We start from the raw sequence: 20,945 nt of genomic DNA on the forward strand, positions 1-20,945 counted from the left end.
ATCACTCTCTATCACTCTCTATCACTCTCTGACACACTCAGACACTCTCTGACACTCTCAGACACTCTCTATCACTCTCTATAACTCTCTGACACTCTCTATCACTCAGTGACACTCTCTGAAAATCTCTATCACTCTCTATCATTCTCTGACACTCTCTGACACTCTCTGACACACTCCGTCACTCTCAGACACTCTCTGACAATCTCAGACACTCTCTATCACTCTTTATCACTCCCTGACACTCTCTGACAATCTCTGACGCTCTCTGACACTCTCTGACACTCTCTGACGCTCTCTGACACTCACAGACACTCTCTCACACTCTCTGACACTCTCAGACTTTCTGTGACACTCTCTATTACTCTCTGACACTCTCTTTCACTCTCTGAAAGTCTCTGACACTCTCTGACACTCAATGACACTCTCTGACACTCCCTATCGCTCTCTATCGCTCTCTGACACTCTCTGACACTCTCAGACTCTCTCTATCACTCTGTATCACTCTCTAACACTCTCTGACACTCTTAATCACTCTGTGACACTCTCTATCACTCTCTATCACCCTCTGACACTCTCTATCACTCTCTGACACACTCTATCACTCTCTGACACTCTCGATCACTCTCTCACACTCTCTGACACTCTCAGACTTTCTGTGATACACTCTGACACTCTCTATCAGTCTGTGACACTTACTGACACACTCTGACACTCTCTGTCACTCTCTATCACTCTCTGACACTCTCTGACACTCTCTGACTATCTCTATCACTCTATGACACTCTCTGACACGCTCTATCACTCTCTATCACTCTCTGACACTCAATGACACTCTCAGACACTCTCTATCACTCTGTATCACTCTCTAACACTCTCTGACACTCTTAATCACTCTATCACTCCCTATCACTCTCTGACACTCTCTATCACTCTTTGACACACTCTATCACTCTCTGACACTCTCAGTCACTCTCTCACACTCTCTGACACTCTCAGACTTTCTGTGACACACTCTGACACTCTCTATCAGTCTGTGACACTTACTGACACACTCTGACACTCTCTGTCACTCTCTATCACTCTCTGACACTCTCTGACACTCTCTGACTATCTCTATCACTCTATGACACTCTCTGACACGCTCTATCACTCTCTATCACTCTCTATCACTCTCTGACACTCAATGACACTCTCAGACACTCTCTGCCACTCACTATCACTCTCTGACACTCTCTATCACTCTCTGAATCTCTCTGACACTCTCAGAGGCTCTCTATCACTCTCTATCACTCACTGACACACTCAGACACTCTCTATCACTCTCTGACACTCACTGACACTCTCAGACACTCTCTTTCACTCTCTGTCACTCTCAGACAATCTCAGACATTCTCTGAAACTGTCTATCGCTCTCTGACACTCTCTGACACACTCAATCACACTCTATCACTCTCATACACTCTCTATCACTCTCTATCACTCTCTGACACTCTCTGATACTCTCTATCACTCTCTATCACTCTCTGACACTTTCTGACACTCTCTATCACTCTCTGACCCTCTCTGACACACTCAGATACTCTGTGACGCACTCTGACACTCTCTATCACTCTATGACACTCTCTGACGCTCTCTATCACTCTCTATCACTCTCTGACACTCTCTATCACTCTCATACACTCTCTATCACTCTCTATCACTCTCTGACACTCTCTGATACTCTCTATCACTCTCCATCACACTCTGACACTCTCTGACACACTCAGATACTCTGTGACGCACTCTGACACTCTCTATCACTCTATGACACTCTCTGACGCTCTCTATCACTCTCTATCACTCTCTGACACTCTCTGACACTCTCTGACACTCTCTATCACTCTCTATCACTCTCTATCACTCTCTGACACTCTCTGATACTCTCTATCACTCTCTATCACTCTCTGACACTTTCTGACACTCTCTATCACTCTCTGACACTTTCTGACACTCTCTTTCACTCTCTGAAAGTCTTTGACACTTTCTGACACTCAATGACACTCTCTGACACTCCATATCGCTCTCTATCACTCTCTGACACTCTCTGATACTCTCAGACGCTCTCTATCTCTCTCTCTCACTCTCTGACACTCTCTATCACTCTCTATCACTGTCTGACACTCTCTATCACTCTCAGACACTCTCTATCACTCTCTGACACTCTCTATCACTCTCTGACACTATCTGACACTCTCTGACACTCTCAGACACTCTCTATCACTCTTTGACACTCACTGACACTCTCAGACACACTCTGTCACTCTCAGACACTCTCTGACGCTCTCTATCACTGTCTAATACTCTCTGACACTCTCTGACACTCTCTATCACTCTCAGACACTCTCTGTCACTCTCTACCACTCTCTGACACTCTCGATCACTCTCTGACACTCTCTGACACTCTCAGACTTTCTCTATCTCTCTCTATCACTCTCTGACAATCTCTATCACTCTCTATCACTGTCTGACACTCTCTATCACTCTCTGACACTCTCTATCACTCTCTGAAACTCTCTGACACTCTCCATCACTCAATGACACTCTCTGACATCTCTATCACTCTCTATCACTCTCTGACACTCTCTGACACTCTCTGACACTCTCTGACGCTCTCTGACACTCAAAGACTCTCTCTCACACTCTCTGACACTCTCAGACTTTCTGTGACACTCTCTATCACTCTCTGACACTCTCTTTCACTCTCTGAAAGTCTCTGACACTCTCTGACACTCAATGACACTCTCTGACACTCCCTATCGCTCTCTATCGCTCTCTGACACTCTCTGACACTCTCAGACACTCTCTATCACTCTGTATCACTCTCTAACACTCTCTGACACTTTTAGTCACTCTGTGACACTCTCTATCACTCCCTATCACTCTCTGACACTCTCTATCACTCTCTGACACACTCTATCACTCTCTGACACTCTCGATCACTCTCTCACACTCTCTGACACTCTCAGACTTTCTGTGACACACTCTGACACTCTCTATCAGTCTGTGACACTTACTGACACACTCTGACACTCTCTGACACTCTCTGTCACTCTCTATCACTCTCTGACACTCTCTGACACTCTCTGACTATCTCTATCACTCTATGACACTCTCTGACACGCTCTATCACTCTCTATCACTCTCTATCACTCTCTGACACTCAATGACACTCTCAGACACTCTCTGCCACTCACTATCACTCTCTGACACTCTCTATCACTCTCTGAATCTCTCTGACACTCTCAGAGGCTCTCTATCACTCTCTATCACTCACTGACACACTCAGACACTCTCTATCACTCTCTGACACTCACTGACACTCTCAGACACTCTCTTTCACTCTCTGTCACTCTCAGACAATCTCAGACACTCTCTGAAACTGTCTATCGCTCTCTGACACTCTCTGACTCTCTCTATCACTCTATGACACTCTCTGACACTCTCTATCACTCTCTGTCACTCTCTGACACACTCTGACACTCTCTGACACTCTCAGAACCTCTCTGTCACTCTCTATCACTCTCTGACATTCTCTATCACTCTCTGACACTCTCTATCACTCTCAGACACTCTCTGTCACTCTCTACCACTCTCTGACACTCTTGATCACTCTCTGACACTCTCTGACACTCTCTGACACTCTCTATCACTCTCTGACACTCACTGACACTCTCAGACACTCTCTTTCACTCTCTGTCACTCTCAGACACTCTCTATCACTCTCTGACACTGTCTATCACTCTCTGACACTCCCTATCGCTCTCTGACACTCTCTGACACACTCAATCACTCTCTATCACTCTCTGACACAGTCTGACACTCTCTATCACTCTATGACACTCTCTGACACTCTCTATCACTCTCTATCACTCTCTATCACTCTCTGACACACTCAGACACTCTCTGACACTCTCAGACACTCTCTATCACTCTCTATAACTCTCTGACACTCTCTATCACTCAGTGACACTCTCTGAAAATCTCTATCACTCTCTATCATTCTCTGACACTCTCTGACACTCTCTGACACACTCCGACACTCTCAGACACTCTCTGACAATCTCAGACACTCTCTATCACTCTTTATCACTCCCTGACACTCTCTGACAATCTCTGACGCTCTCTGACACTCTCTGACACTCTCTGACGCTCTCTGACACTCACAGACACTCTCTCACACTCTCTGACACTCTCAGACTTTCTGTGACACTCTCTATTACTCTCTGACACTCTCTTTCACTCTCTGAAAGTCTCTGACACTCTCTGACACTCAATGACACTCTCTGACACTCCCTATCGCTCTCTATCGCTCTCTGACACTCTCTGACACTCTCAGACTCTCTCTATCACTCTGTATCACTCTCTAACACTCTCTGACACTCTTAATCACTCTGTGACACTCTCTATCGCTCTCTATCACCCTCTGACACTCTCTATCACTCTCTGACACACTCTATCACTCTCTGACACTCTCGATCACTCTCTCACACTCTCTGACACTCTCAGACTTTCTGTGACACACTCTGACACTCTCTATCACTCTATGACACTCACTGACACACTCTGACACTCTCTGTCACTCTCTATCACTCTCTGACACTCACTGACACTCTCAGACACTCTCTGCCACTCACTATCACTCTCTGACACTCTCTATCACTCTCTGAATCTCTCGGACACTCTCAGAGGCTCTCTAACACTCTCTGACACTCACTGACACTCTCAGACACTCTCTTTCACTCTCTGTCACTCTCAGACAATCTCAGACACTCTCTATCACTCTCTGAAACTGTCTATCGCTCTCTGACACTCTCTGACACACTCAATCACACTCTATCACTCTCTGACACACTCTGACTCTCTCTATCACTCTATGACACTCTCTGACACTCTCTATCACTCTCTGTCACTCTCTGACACACTCTGACACTCTCAGAACCTCTCTGTCACTCTCTATCACTCTCTGACATTCTCTATCACTCTCTGACACTCTCTATCACTCTCAGACACTCTCTGTCACTCTCTACCACTCTCTGACACTCTCTATCACTCTCTGACACTCTCTGACACTCTCAGAGGCTCTCTATCACTCTCTATCACTCACTGACACTCTCAGACACTCTCTATCACTCTCTGACATTCACTGACACTCTCAGACACTCTCTTTCACTCTCTGTCACTCTCAGACAATCTCAGACACTCTCTATCACTCTCTGAAACATTCTATCGCTCTCTGACACTCTCTGACACACTCAATCACACTCAATCACTCTCTGACACACTCTGACTCTCTCTATCACTCTATGACACTCTCTGAGACTCTCTATCACTCTCTATCACTCTCTGACATTCTCTAACGCTCTCTGACACTCTCTATCACTCTCAGACACTCTCTGTCACTCTCTACCACTCTCTGACACTCTCTATCACTCTCTGACACTCTCTGACACTCTCAGAGGCTCTCTATCACTCTCTATCACTCACTGACACTCTCAGACACTCTCTATCACTCGCTGACACTCTCTGACACTCTTAGAGGCTCTCTATCACTCTCTAACACTCACTGACACTCTCAGACACTCTCTATCACTCTCTGACACTCACTGACACTCTCTATCACTCTCTATCACTCTCTATCACTCTCTATCACTCTCTGACACACTCTGACACTCTCAGACACTCTCTATCACTCTCTATAACTCTCTGACACTGTCTATCTCTCTCTGACACTCTATCGCTCTCTGACACTCTCTGACACACCAATCACTCTCTATCACTCTCTGACACACTCTGACACTCTCTATCACTCTATGACACTCTCTGACACTCTCTGACACTCTCTATCACTCTCTATCACTCTCTATCACTCTCTGACACACTCGGACACTCTCAGACACTCTCTATCACTCTCTATAACTCTCTGACACTCTCTATCACTCAGTGACACTCTCTGAAAATCTCTATCACTCTCTATCATTCTCTGACACTCTCTGACACTCTCTGACACACTCTGACACTCTCAGACACTCTCTGACAATCTCAGACACTCTCTGTCACTCTTTATCACTCCCTGACACTCTCTGACACTCTCTATCACTCTCTGACATTCTCTATCACTCTCTATCACTCTCTGACACTCTCTGACACTCTCTGACACACTCTGACACACTCTGACACTCTCAGACACTCTCTGACAATCTCAGACACTCTCTGTCACTCTTTATCACTCCCTGACACTCTCTGACACTCTCTATCACTCTCTGACATTCTCTATCTCTCTCTATCACTCTCTGACACTCTCTGACACTCTCTATCACACACTTTTATTAACGACTTGGATGAGGAAGTCGAAGGGTGGGTCAGTAAATTTGCAGATGATACAAAGGTTGGTGGAGTTGTGGATACCGAGGAGGGCTATTGTCGTCTGCAAAGGGACTTGGATAGGTTGCAGTGCTGGGCTGAAAAGTGGCAGATGGAGTTTAACCCTGAAAAGTGTGAGGTCATCCATTTTGGAAGGACAAACATGAATGCAAAATACTGGGTTAACGGTAGGGTTCTTGGGCATGTGGAGGAGCAGAGAGACCTTGGGGTCTATGTGCATAGATCATTGAAAGTTGCAACTCAAGTGGATAGGGCTGTGAAGAAGGCATATGGGGTGTTAGCGTTCATTAGCAGAGGGATTGAATTTAAGAGCCGTGAGGTGATGATGCAGCTGTACAGGACCTTGGTAAGGCCTCATTTGGAGTACTGTGTGCAGTTCTGGTCGCCTCATTTTAGGAAGGATGTGGAAGCCTTGGAGAGGGTGCAGAGGAGATTTACCAGGATGTTGCCTGGAATGGAGAATAAGTCTTACGAGGAAAGGCTGAACATTCTAGGCCTCTTCTCATTAGAAAGGAGAAGGATGAGGGGTGACATGATAGAGGTTTATAAGATGATCAGGGGAATAGATAGGGTAGACAGTCAGAAACTTTTTCCCCGGGTGGAGCAAAGCGTTACAAGGGGTCATAAATTTAAGGTGAAGGGTGGGAGATATAAGGGGGATGTCAGGGGAAGGTTCTTTACCCAGAGAGTGGTCGAGGCATGGAATGCCTTGCCCGGGGAAGTTGTTGAGTCAGAAACTTTAGGGACTTTCAAAAGGCTTTTGGATAGGTATATGGATAAAGGAGAATGATGGGGTATAGATTAAATTGTCCTTGACAGAGGACAAAGGATCGGCACAACATTGTGGGCCGAAGGGCATGTTCTGTGCTGTATGTTCTATGTTCTATATGTTCTATGTTCTATGTTCTATGTTCTATCACTCTCTGACACTCTCTGAGGCTCTCTATCACTCAATATCACGCTCTGACACTCTCTATCACTCTCTGACACTATCTATCACTCTCTATCACGCTCTGACACTCTCTGAAACTCTATATCACTCTCTATCACTTTCTGACACACTCTGACACTCTCTATCACTCAATGACACTCTGTGACACTCTCTATCACTCTCCATCACTCTCTGACACTCTCTGACACACTCAGATACTCTGTGACGCACTCTGACACTCTCTATCACTCTATGACACTCTCTGATGCTCTCTATCACTCTCTATCACTCTCTGACACTCTCTATCACTCTCATACACTCTCTATCACTCTCTATCACTCTCTGACACTCTCTGATACTCTCTATCACTCTCTATCACTCTCTGACACTTTCTGACACTCTCTATCACTCTCTGACACTCTCTGACACTCTCTTTTACTCTCTGAAACTCTCTGACACTCTCTGACACACAATGACACTCTCTATCACTCCCTGACACTCTCTATCACTCTCTATCACTCTCTGACACTCTCTGACACTCTCTGACACTCTCAGAAACTCTCTATCACTCTTTCTCACTCTCTGACACTCACTGACACTCTCAGACACTCTCTGACGCTCTCTATCACTCTCTGACACTCTCTGATACTCTCTATCACTCTCTATCACTCTCTGACACTTTCTGACACTCTCTATCACTCTCTGACACTCTCTAACACTCTCAGACACTCTCTATCTCTCTCTATCACTCTCTGACAATCTCTATCACTCTCTGTCACTGTCTGACACTCTCTATCACTCTCTGACACTCTCTATCACTCTCTGAAACTCTCTGACACTCTCCATCACTCAATGACACTCTCTGACATCTCTATCACTCTCTATCACTCTCTATCACTCTCTGACACTCTCTGACACTCTCTGACGCTCTCTGACACTCTCTGACGCTCTCTGACACTTTCTGACACTCTTAATCACTCTGTGACACTCTCTATCACTCTCTATCACTCTCTGACACTCTCTATCACTCTCTGACACACTCTATCACTCACTGACACTCTCGATCACTCTCTGACACACTCTGACACTCTCAGACTTTCTGTGACACACTCTGACAATCTCTATCAATCTATGACACTCACTGACACACTCTGACACTCTCTGTCACTCTCTATCACTCTCTGACACTCTCTGACACTCTCTGACTCTCTCTATCACTCTGTGACACTCTCTGACACGCTCTCTCACTCTCTATCACTCTCTGACACTCTCTGACACTCTCTGACACTCTCTATCACTCTCTATCACTCTCTGACACTCTCTGACACTCTCTGACACTCTCTGACACTCTCTGTCGCACTCTGACACTCTCACACACTCTGGCACTATCTGACACTCTCTATCACTCTTTGACACTCTCAGACACTCTCTGTCACTCTCAGACACTCTCTATCACACTCTAACGCTCTTTGACGCTCTCAGACACTCTCTGACGCACTCAGACACTCTGTGACACTCTCTGACGCTCTCAGACACTCTCTGACACTCTCTGACGCTCTCAGACTCTCTCAGACTCTCTCTATCACTCTCAGACACTCTCTATCACTCTCTGACACTCTCTGACGCTCTCAGACACTCTCTGAAACGCTCTAACATTCTTCATCACTCTCTGACACACTCTGACACTCTTTGACACTCTCAGAAACTCTCTATCACTCTCTATCACTCTCTGAGACTCTCTATCACTCAATGACACTCTCTGAAAATCTCTATCACTGTCTATCACTCTCTGACACTCTCTGACACTCTCTGACACACTCAGACACTCTCAGACACTCTCTGACACTCTCAGACACGCTCTATCACTCTTTATCGCTCTCTGACACTCTCTGACACTCTCTATCACGCTCTGACACTCTCTATCACTCTCTATCACTCTCTGACACTCCCTGACACTCTCTACCACTCTCTATCACTCTCTGACACTCTGTATCACTCTCTATCACTCTCTGACACTCCCTGACACTCTCTACCACTCTCTATCACTCTCTGACACTCTCTGACACTCTCTATTACTCAATGACATTCTCTGACACTCTCTGACACACTCTGACACTCTCAGACACTCTCAATCACACTCCGTATCACTCTCTGACACTCTCTGACACTCTCTGACACTCTCTATCACTCTCTGACACTTTCTGACACTCTCTATTACTCAATGACTCTCTGTGACACTCTCTATCCCTCTCTATCACTCTATGACACTCTCTGACGCTATCTATCACTCTCTATCAGTCTCTGACACTCTCTGACACACTCTGACACTCTCTATCACTCTCTGACACTCTCTGACACTCTCTTTTACTCTCTGAAACTCTCTGACACTCTCTGACACACAATGACACTCTCTGACACACCCTATCGCTCTCTATCACTCTCTGACACTCTCTATCACTGTCTGACACTCTCTATCACTCTCAGACACTCTCTGACACTCTCTGACACTCTCAGACACTCTCAGACACTCTCTATCACTCTTTCTCACTCTCTGACACTCACTGACACTCTCAGACACTCTCTGTCACTCTCAGACACTCTCTGACACTCTCTATCACTGTCTATCACTCTCTGACACTCTCTGATACTCTCTATCACTCTCTATCACTCTCTGACACTTTCTGACACTCTCTATCACTCTCTGACACTCTCTAACACTCTCAGACTCTCTCTATCTCTCTCTATCATTCTCTGACAATCTCTATCACTCTCTATCACTGTCTGACACTCTCTATCACTCTCTATCACTCTCTGAACCTCTCTGACACTCTCCATCACTCAATGACACTCTCTGACATCTCTATCACTCTCTATCACTCTCTGACACTCTCTGACACTCTCTGACGCTCTCTGACACTCTCTGACGCTCTCTGACACTCTCTGACACTCTCTGACGCTCTCTGACACTCACAGACACTCTCAGATACTCTCTATCACTCTGTATCACTCTCTAACACTCTCTGACACTCTCTATCACTCTCTGACACACTCTATCACTCTCTGACACTCTCGATCACTCTCTGACACTCTCTGACACTCTCAGACTTTCTGTGACACACTCTGACAATCTCTATCACTCTATGACACTCACTGACACACTCTGACACTCTCTGTCACTCTCTATCACTCTCTGAAACTCTCTGACACTCTCTGACTCTCTCTATCACTCTGTGACACTCTCTGACACGCACTATCACTCTCTATCACTCTCTGACACTCTCTGACACTCTCTGACACTCTCTGACACTCTCTATCACTCTCTATCACTCTCTGACACTCTCTGACACTCTCAGACACTCTCTATCACTCTCTATCACTCTCTGACACTCACTGACACTCTGAGACACTCTCTGTCACTCTCTGTCACTCTCTGTCACTCTCAGACACGCTCAGACACTCTCTATCACTCTCTGACACTCTCTATCACTCTCTGACACTCTCCATCACTCTCTGACACTCTCTGACGCACTCAGACACTCTGTGACACTCTCTGACGCTCTCAGACACTCTCTGACACTCTCTGACGCTCTCAGACTCTCTCTATCACTCTCAGACACTCTCTATCACTCTCTGACACTCTCTGACGCTCTCAGACACACTCTGAAACGCTCTAACATTCTTCATCACTCTCTGACACACTCTGACACTCTTTGACACTCTCAGAAAATCTCTATCACTCTCTATCACTCTCTGAGACTCTCTATCACTCAATGACACTCTCTGAAAATCTCTATCACTGTCTATCACTCTCTGACACTCTCTGACACTCTCTGACACTCTCTGACACACTCAGACACTCTCAGACACTCTCTGACACTCTCAGACACGCTCTACCACTCTTTATCGCTCTCTGACACTCTCTATCACGCTCTGACACTCTGTATCACTCTCTATCACTCTCTGACACTCCCTGACAATCTCTACCACTCTCTATCACTCTCTGACACTCTCTGACACTCCCTATCACTCTCTATTACTCTCTGACACTCTCTGAAGCTCTCTATCACTCTCGATCACTCTCTGACACTCTCTATCACTCTCTGACACTCTCTATCACTCTCTATCACTCTCTGACACTCTCTGACACTCTCTATCACTCTCTATCACTCTCTATGACTCTCTGACACTTTCTGACACTCTCTATTACTCAATGACTCTCTGTGACACTCTCTATCCCTCTCTATCACTCTATGACACTCTCTGACGCTATCTATCACTCTCTATCACTCTCTGACACTCTCTGATACACTCTGACACTCTCTATCACTCTCTGACACTCTCTGACACTCTCTTTTACTCTCTGAAACTCTCTGACACTCTCTTTTACTCTCTGAAACTCTCTGACACTCTCTGACACACAATGACACTCTCTGACACACCCTATCGCTCTCTATCACTCTCTGACACTCTCTGACACTCTCAGACACTCTCTATCTCTCTCTATCACTCTCTGACACTCTCTATCACTCTCTATCACTGTCTGACACTCTTTATCACTCTCAGACGCTCTCTATCACTCCCTGACACTCTCTATCACTCTCTATCACTCTCTGACACTCTCTGACAATCTCAGACACTCTCAGACACTCTCTATCACTCTTTCTCACTCTCTGACACTCACTGACACTCTCAGACACTCTCTGTCACTCTCAGACACTCTCTGACACTCTCTATCACTGTCTATCACTCTCTGACACTCTCTGATACTCTCTATCACTCTCTATCACTCTCTGACACTTTCTGACACTCTCTATCACTCTCTGACACTCTCTAACACTCTCAGACTCTCTCTATCTCTCTCTATCACTCTCTGACAATCTCTATCACTCTCTATCACTGTCTGACACTCTCTATCACTCTCTATCACTCTCTGAAACTCTCTGACACTCTCCATCACTCAATGACACTCTCTGACATCTCTATCACTCTCTATCACTCTCTATCACTCTCTGACACTCTCTGACACTCTCTGACGCTCTCTGACACTCTCTGACGCTCTCTGACGCTCTCTGACACTCACAGACACTCTCAGATACTCTCTATCACTCTGTATCACTCTCTAACACTCTCTGACACTCTCAATCACTATGTGACACTCTCTATCACTCTCTATCACTCTCTGACACTCTCTATCACTCTCTGACACACTCTATCACTCTCTGACACTCTCGATCACTCTCTGACACTCTCTGACACTCTCAGACTTTCTGTGACACACTCTGACAATCTCTATCACTCTATGACACTCACTGACACACTCTGTCACTCTCTGTCACTCTCTGTCACTCTCTGTCACTCTCTGACACTCTCTGACACTCTCTGACTCTCTCTATCACTCTGTGACACTCTCTGACACGCTCTATCACTCTCTATCACTCTCTATCACTCTCTGACACTCTCTGACACTCTCTATCACTCTCTATCACTCTCTGACACTCTCTGACACTCTCAGACACTCTCTATCACTCTCTGACACTCTCTGACACTCTCAGACACTCTGTGTCACTCTCTGTCACTCTCTGTCACTCTCTGTCACTCTCAGACACGCTCAGACACTCTCTATCACTCTCTGACACTCTCTATCACTCTCTGACACTCTCCATCACTCTCTGACACTCTCTGACACTCTCTGACACTCTCTGACACTCTCTGTCGCTCTCTGACACTCTCACACACTCTGGCAATATCTGACACTCTCTATCACTCTTTGACACTCTCAGACACTCTCTGTCACTCTCAGACACTCTCTATCACACTCTAACGCACTTTGACACTCGCAGACACTCTCTGACGCACTCAGACACTCTGTGACACTCTCTGACGCTCTCAGACACTCTCTGACACTCTCTGACACTCTCAGACACTCTCAGACTCTCTCTATCACTCTCAGACTCTCTATATCACTCTCAGACACTCTCTATCACTCTCTGACACTCTCTGACGCACTCAGACACTCTGTGACACTCTGTGACACTCTCTGACGCTCTCAGACACTCTCTGACACTCTCTGACACTCTCTGACACTCTCAGACACTCTCAGACTCTCTCTATCACTCTCAGACACTCTCTATCACTCTCTGACACTCGCTGACGCTCTCAGACACTCTCTGAAACGCTCTAACATTCTTCATCACTCTCTGACACACTCTGACACTCTTTGACACTCTCAGAAACTCTCTATCACTCTCTGTCACTCTTTGAGACTCTCTATCACTCAATGACACTCTCTGAAAATCTCTATCACTGTCTATCACTCTCTGACACTCTCTGACACTCTCTGACACACTCAGACACTCTCAGACACTCTCTGACACTCTCAGACACGCTCTATCACTCTTTATCGCACTCTGACACTCTCTGACACTCTCTATCACTCTCTGACACTCTCTATCACTCTCTATCACTCTCTGACACTCTCTGACACTCTCAGACACTCTCTATCACTCTCTGACACACACTGACACTCTGAGACACTCTCTGTCACTCTCTGTCACTCTCTGTCACTCTCTGTCACTCTCTGTCACTCTCAGACACTCTCTATCACTCTCTATCACTCTCTATCACTCTCTATCACTCTCTGACACTCTCCATCACTCTCCATCACTCTCCATCACTCTCTGACACTCTCTGACACTCTCTGACACTCTCTGACACTCTCTATCACACTCTAACGCTCTTTGACGCTCTCAGACACTCTCTGACGCACTCAGACACTCTCTGACACTCTCAGACTCTCTCTATCACTCTCAGACACTCTCTATCACTCTCTGACACTCTCTGACGCACTCAGACACTCTCTGACACTCTCTGACTCTCTCTATCACTCTGTGACTCTCTCTGACACGCTCTATCACTCTCTATCACTCTCTATCACTCTCTGACACTCTCTGACACTCTCTGACACTCTCTATCACTCTCTATCACTCTCTATCACTCTCTGACACTCTCTGACACTCTCTGACACTCTCTATCACTCTCTATCACTCTCTATCACTCTCAGACACTCTCTATCACTCTCTGACACTCACTGACACTCTGAGACACTCTCTGTCACTCTCTGTCACTCTCTGTCACTCTCTGTCACTCTCAGACACGCTCAGACACTCTCTATCACTCTCTGACACTCTCTATCACTCTCTGACACTCTCCATCAATCTCTGACACTCTCTGACACTCTCTGACACTCTCTGTCGCTCTCTGACACTCTCACACACTCTGGCACTATCTGACACTCTCTATCACTCTTTGACACTCTCAGACACTCTCTGTCACTCTCAGACACTCTCTATCACACTCTAACGCTCTTTGACGCTCTCAGACACTCTCTGACGCACTCAGACACTCTGTGACACTCTCTGACGCTCTCAGACACTCTCTGACACTCTCTGACGCTCTCAGACTCTCTCAGACTCTCTCTATCACTCTCAGACACTCTCTATCACTCTGACACTCTCTGACGCTCTCAGACACTCTCTGAAACGCTCTAACATTCTTCATCACTCTCTGACACACTCTGACACTCTTTGACACTCTCAGAAACTCTCTATCACTCTCTATCACTCTCTGAGACTCTCTATCACTCAATGACACTCTCTGAAAATCTCTATCACTGTCTATCACACTCTGACACTCTCTGACACACTCAGACACTCTCAGACACTCTCTGACACTCTCAGACACGCTCTATCACTCTTTATCGCTCTCTGACACTCTCTGACACTCTCAGACATGCTCTATCACTCTTTATAGCTCTCTGACACTCTCTGACACTCTCTATCACGCTCTGACACTCTGTATCACTCTCTATCACTCTCTGACACTCCCTGACACTCTCTACCACTCTCTATCACTCTCTGACACTCTCTGACACTCCCTATCACTCTCTATCACTCTCTGACACTCTCTGAAGCTCTCTATCACTCTCGATCACTCTCTGACACTCTCTATCACTCTCTATCACTCTCTGACACTCTCTGACACTCTCTATCACTCTCTATGACTCTCTGACACTCTCTGACACTCTCTATTACTCAATGACATTCTCTGACACTCTCTGACACACTCTGACACTCTCAGACACTCTCAATCACACTCCGTATTACTCTCTGACACTCTCTGACACTCTCCGACACTCTCTATCACTCTCTGACACTTTCTGACACACTCTGACACTCTCTATCACTCTCTGACACTCTCTGACACTCTTTTTTACTCTCTGAAACTCTCTGACACTCTCTGACACACAATGACACTCTCTGACACACCCTATCGCTCTCTATCACTCTCTGACACTCTCTGACACTCTCAGACTCTCTCTATCTCTCTCTATCACTCTCTGACACTCTCTATCACTCTCTATCACTGTCTGACACTCTCTATCACTCTCAGACACTCTCTATCACTCTCTGACACTCTCTATCACACTCTATCACTCTCTGACACTCTCTGACACTCTCAGACACTCTCAGACACTCTCTATCACTCTTTCTCACTCTCTGACACTCACTGACACTCTCAGACACTCTCTGTCACTGTCTATCACTCTCTGACACTCTCTGATACTCTCTATCACTCTCTATCACTCTCTGACACTTTCTGACACTCTCTATCACTCTCTGACACTCTCTAACACTCTCAGACTCTCTCTATCTCTCTCTATCACTCTCTGACAATCTCTATCACTCTCTATCACTGTCTGACACTCTCTATCACTCTCTATCACTCTCTGAAACTCTCTGACACTCTCCATCACTCAATGACACTCTCTGACATCTCTATCACTCTCTATCACTCTCTGACACTCTCTGACACTCTCTGACGCTCTCTGACACTCTCTGACGCTCTCTGACACTCTCTGACGCTCTCTGACACTCACAGACACTCTCAGATACTCTCTATCACTCTGTATCACTCTCTAACACTCTCTGACACTCTTAATCACTCTGTGACACTCTCTATCACTCTCTATCACTCTCTATCACTCTCTGACACACTCTATCACTCTCTGACACTCTCGATCACTCTCTGACACTCTCTGACACTCTCAGACTTTCTGTGACACACTCTGACAATCTCTATCACTCTATGACACTCACTGACACACTCTGACACTCTCTATCACTCTCTATCACTCTCTGAAACTCTCTGACACTCTCTGACTCTCTCAATCACTCTGTGACACTCTCTATCACTCTCTATCACTCTCTGACACTCTCTATCACTCTCTGACACACTCTATCACTCTCTGACACTCTCGATCACTCTCTGACACTCTCTGACACTCTCAGACTTTCTGTGACACACTCTGACAATCTCTATCACTCTATGACACTCACTGACACACTCTGACACTCTCTGTCACTCTCTATCACTCTCTGACACTCTCTGACTCTCTCTATCACTCTGTGACACTCTCTGACACGCTCTATCACTCTCTATCACTCTCTGACACTCTCTGACACTCTCTGACACTCTCTATCACTCTCTATCACTCTCTGACACTCTCTGACACTCTCAGACACTCTCTATCACTCTCTGACACTCACTGACACTCTGAGACACTCTGTGTCACTCTCTGTCACTCTCTGTCACTCTCTGTCACTCTCAGACACGCTCAGACACTCTCTATCACTCTCTGACACTCTCTATCACTCGATGACACTCTCCATCACTCTCTGACACTCTCTGACACTCTCTGTCGCTCTCTGACACTCTCACACACTCTGGCACTATCTGACACTCTCTATCACTCTTTGTCACTCTCAGACACTCTCTGTCACTCTCAGACACTCTCTATCACACTCTAACGCACTTTGACACTCGCAGACACTCTCTGACGCACTCAGACACTCTGTGACACTCTCTGACGCTCTCAGACACTCTCTGACACTCTCTGACACTCTCAGACACTCTCAGACTCTCTCTATCACTCTCAGACTCTCTCTATCACTCTCAGACACTCTCTATCACTCTCTGACACTCTCTGACGCACTCAGACACTCTGTGACACTCTGTGACACTCTCTGACGCTCTCAGACACTCTCTGACACTCTCTGACACTCTCTGACACTCTCAGACACTCTCAGACTCTCTCTATCACTCTCAGACACTCTCTATCACTCTCTGACACTCGCTGACGCTCTCAGACACTCTCTGAAACGCTCTAACATTCTTCATCACTCTCTGACACACTCTGACACTCTCAGACACTCTCAGAAACTCTCTATCACTCTCTGTCACTCTTTGAGACTCTCTATCACTCAATGACACTCTCTGAAAATCTCTATCACTGTCTATCACTCTCTGACACTCTCTGACACTCTCTGACACTCTCAGACACGCTCTATCACTCTTTATCGCACTCTGACACTCTCTGACACTCTCTATCACTCTCTGTCACTCTCAGACACGCTCAGACACTCTCTATCACTCTCTGACACTCTCTATCACTCTCTGACACTCTCCATCACTCTCCATCACTCTCTGACACTCTCTGACACTCTCTGACACTCTCTGACACTCTCTGACACTCTCTGTCGCTCTCTGACACTCTCACACACTCTGGCACTATCTGACACTCTCTATCACTCTTTGACACTCTCAGACACTCTCTATCACACTCTAACGCTCTTTGACACTCTCAGACACTCTCTGACGCACTCAGACACTCTGTGACACTCTCTGACGCTCTCAGACACTCTCTGACACTCTCAGACTCTCTCTATCACTCTCAGACACTCTCTATCACTCTCTGACACTCTCTGACGCACTCAGACACTCTCTGACACTCTCTGACTCTCTCTATCACTCTGTGACACTCTCTGACACGCTCTATCACTCTCTATCACTCTCTATCACTCTCTGACACTCTCTGACACTCTCTGACACTCTCTATCACTCTCTATCACTCTCTGACACTCTCTGACACTCTCTGACACTCTCAGACACTCTCTATCACTCTCTGACACTCACTGACACTCTGAGACACTCTCAGACACTCTCTATCACTCTCTGACACTCACTGACACTCTGAGACACTCTCTGTCACTCTCTGTCACTCTCTGTCACTCTCTGTCACTCTCAGACACGCTCAGACACTCTCTATCACTCTCTGACACTCTCCATCAATCTCTGACACTCTCTGACACTCTCTGACACTATCTGTCGCTCTCTGACACTCTCACACACTCTGGCACTATCTGACACTCTCTATCACTCTTTGACACTCTCAGACACTCTCTGTCACTCTCAGACACTCTCTATCACACTCTAACGCTCTTTGACGCTCTCAGACACTCTCTGACGCACTCAGACACTCTGTGACACTCTCTGACGCTCTCAGACACTCTCTGACACTCTCTGACGCTCTCAGACTCTCTCAGACTCTCTCTATCACTCTCAGACACTCTCTATCACTCTCTGACACTCTCTGACGCTCTCAGACACTCTCTGAAACGCTCTAACATTCTTCATCACTCTCTGACACACTCTGACACTCTTTGACACTCTCAGAAACTCTCTATCACTCTCTATCACTCTCTGAGACTCTCTATCACTCAATGACACTCTCTGAATATCTCTATCACTGTCTATCACTCTCTGACACTCTCTGACACACTCAGACACTCTCAGACACTCTCTGACACTCTCAGACACGCTCTATCACTCTTTATCGCTCTCTGACACTCTCTGACACTCTCAGACACGCTCTATCACTCTTTATCGCTCTCTGACACTCTCTGACACTCTCTATCACGCTCTGACACTCTGTATCACTCTCTATCACTCTCTGACACTCCCTGACACTCTCTACCACTCTCTATCACTCTCTGACACTCTCTGACACTCCCTATCACTCTCTAGCACTCTCTGACACTCTCTGAAGCTCTCTATCACTCTCGATCACTCTCTGACACTCTCTATCACTCTCTATCACTCTCTGACACTCTCTGACACTCTCTATCACTCTCTATGACTCTCTGACACTCTCTGACACTCTCTATCACTCAATGACACTCTCTGACACTCTCTGACACACTCTGACACTCTCAGACACTCTCAATCACACTCCGTATCACTCTCTGACACTCTCTGACACTCTCTGACACTCTCTGACACTCTCTATCACTCTCTGACACTTTCTGACACTCTCTATTACTCAATGACTCTCTGTGACACTCTCTATCCCTCTCTATCACTCTATGACACTCTCTGACGCTATCTATCACTCTCTATCACTCTCTGACACTCTCTGACACACTCTGACACTCTCTATCACTCTCTGACACTCTCTGACACTCTCTTTTACTCTCTGAAACTCTCTGACACTCTCTGACACACAATGACACTCTCTGACACACCCTATCGCTCTCTATCACTCTCTGACACTCTCTGACACTCTCAGACTCTCTCTATCTCTCTCTATCACTCTCTGACACTCTCTATCACTCTCTATCACTGTCTGACACTCTCTATCACTCTCAGACACTCTCTATCACTCTCTGACACTCTCTATCACACTCTATAACTCTCTGACACTCTCTGACACTCTCAGACACTCTCAGACACTCTCTATCACTCTCTGACACTCTCTGACACTCTCAGACACTCTCAGACACTCTCTATCACTCTTTCTCACTCTCTGACACTCTCTGACATCTCTATCACTCTCTATCACTCTCTGACACTCTCTGACACTCTCTGACGCTCTCTGACACTCTCTGACGCTCTCTGACACTCTCTGACGCTCTCTGACACTCACAGACACTCTCAGATACTCTCTATCACTCTGTATCACTCTCTAACACTCTCTGACACTCTTAATCACTCTGTGACACTCTCTATCACTCTCTATCACTCTCTATCTCTCTCTGACACACTCTATCACTCTCTGACACTCTCGATCACTCTCTGACACTCTCTGACACTCTCAGACTTTCTGTGACACACTCTGACAATCTCTATCACTCTATGACACTCACTGACACACTCTGACACTCTCTGTCACTCTCTATCACTCTCTGAAACTCTCTGACACTCTCTGACTCTCTCAATCACTCTGTGACACTCTCTATCACTCTCTATCACTCTCTGACACTCTCTATCACTCTCTGACACACTCTATCACTCTCTGACACTCTCGATCACTCTCTGACACTCTCTGACACTCTCAGACTTTCTGTGACACACTCTGACAATCTCTATCACTCTATGACACTCACTGACACACTCTGACACTCTCTGTCACTCTCTATCACTCTCTGACACTCTCTGACTCTCTCTATCACTCTGTGACACGTTCTGACACGCTCTATCACTCTCTATCACTCTCTGACACTCTCTGACACTCTCTGACACTCTCTATCACTCTCTATCACTCTCTGACACTCTCTGACACTCTCAGACACTCTCTATCACTCTCTGACACTCACTGACACTCTGAGACACTCTGTGTCACTCTCTTTCACTCTCTGTCACTCTCTGTCACTCTCAGACACGCTCAGACACTCTCTATCACTCTCTGACACTCTCT

Source organism: Heterodontus francisci, chromosome 25 (assembly GCF_036365525.1).
Source record: "Heterodontus francisci isolate sHetFra1 chromosome 25, sHetFra1.hap1, whole genome shotgun sequence".
Classification (NCBI taxonomy): Eukaryota; Metazoa; Chordata; class Chondrichthyes; order Heterodontiformes; family Heterodontidae; genus Heterodontus; species Heterodontus francisci.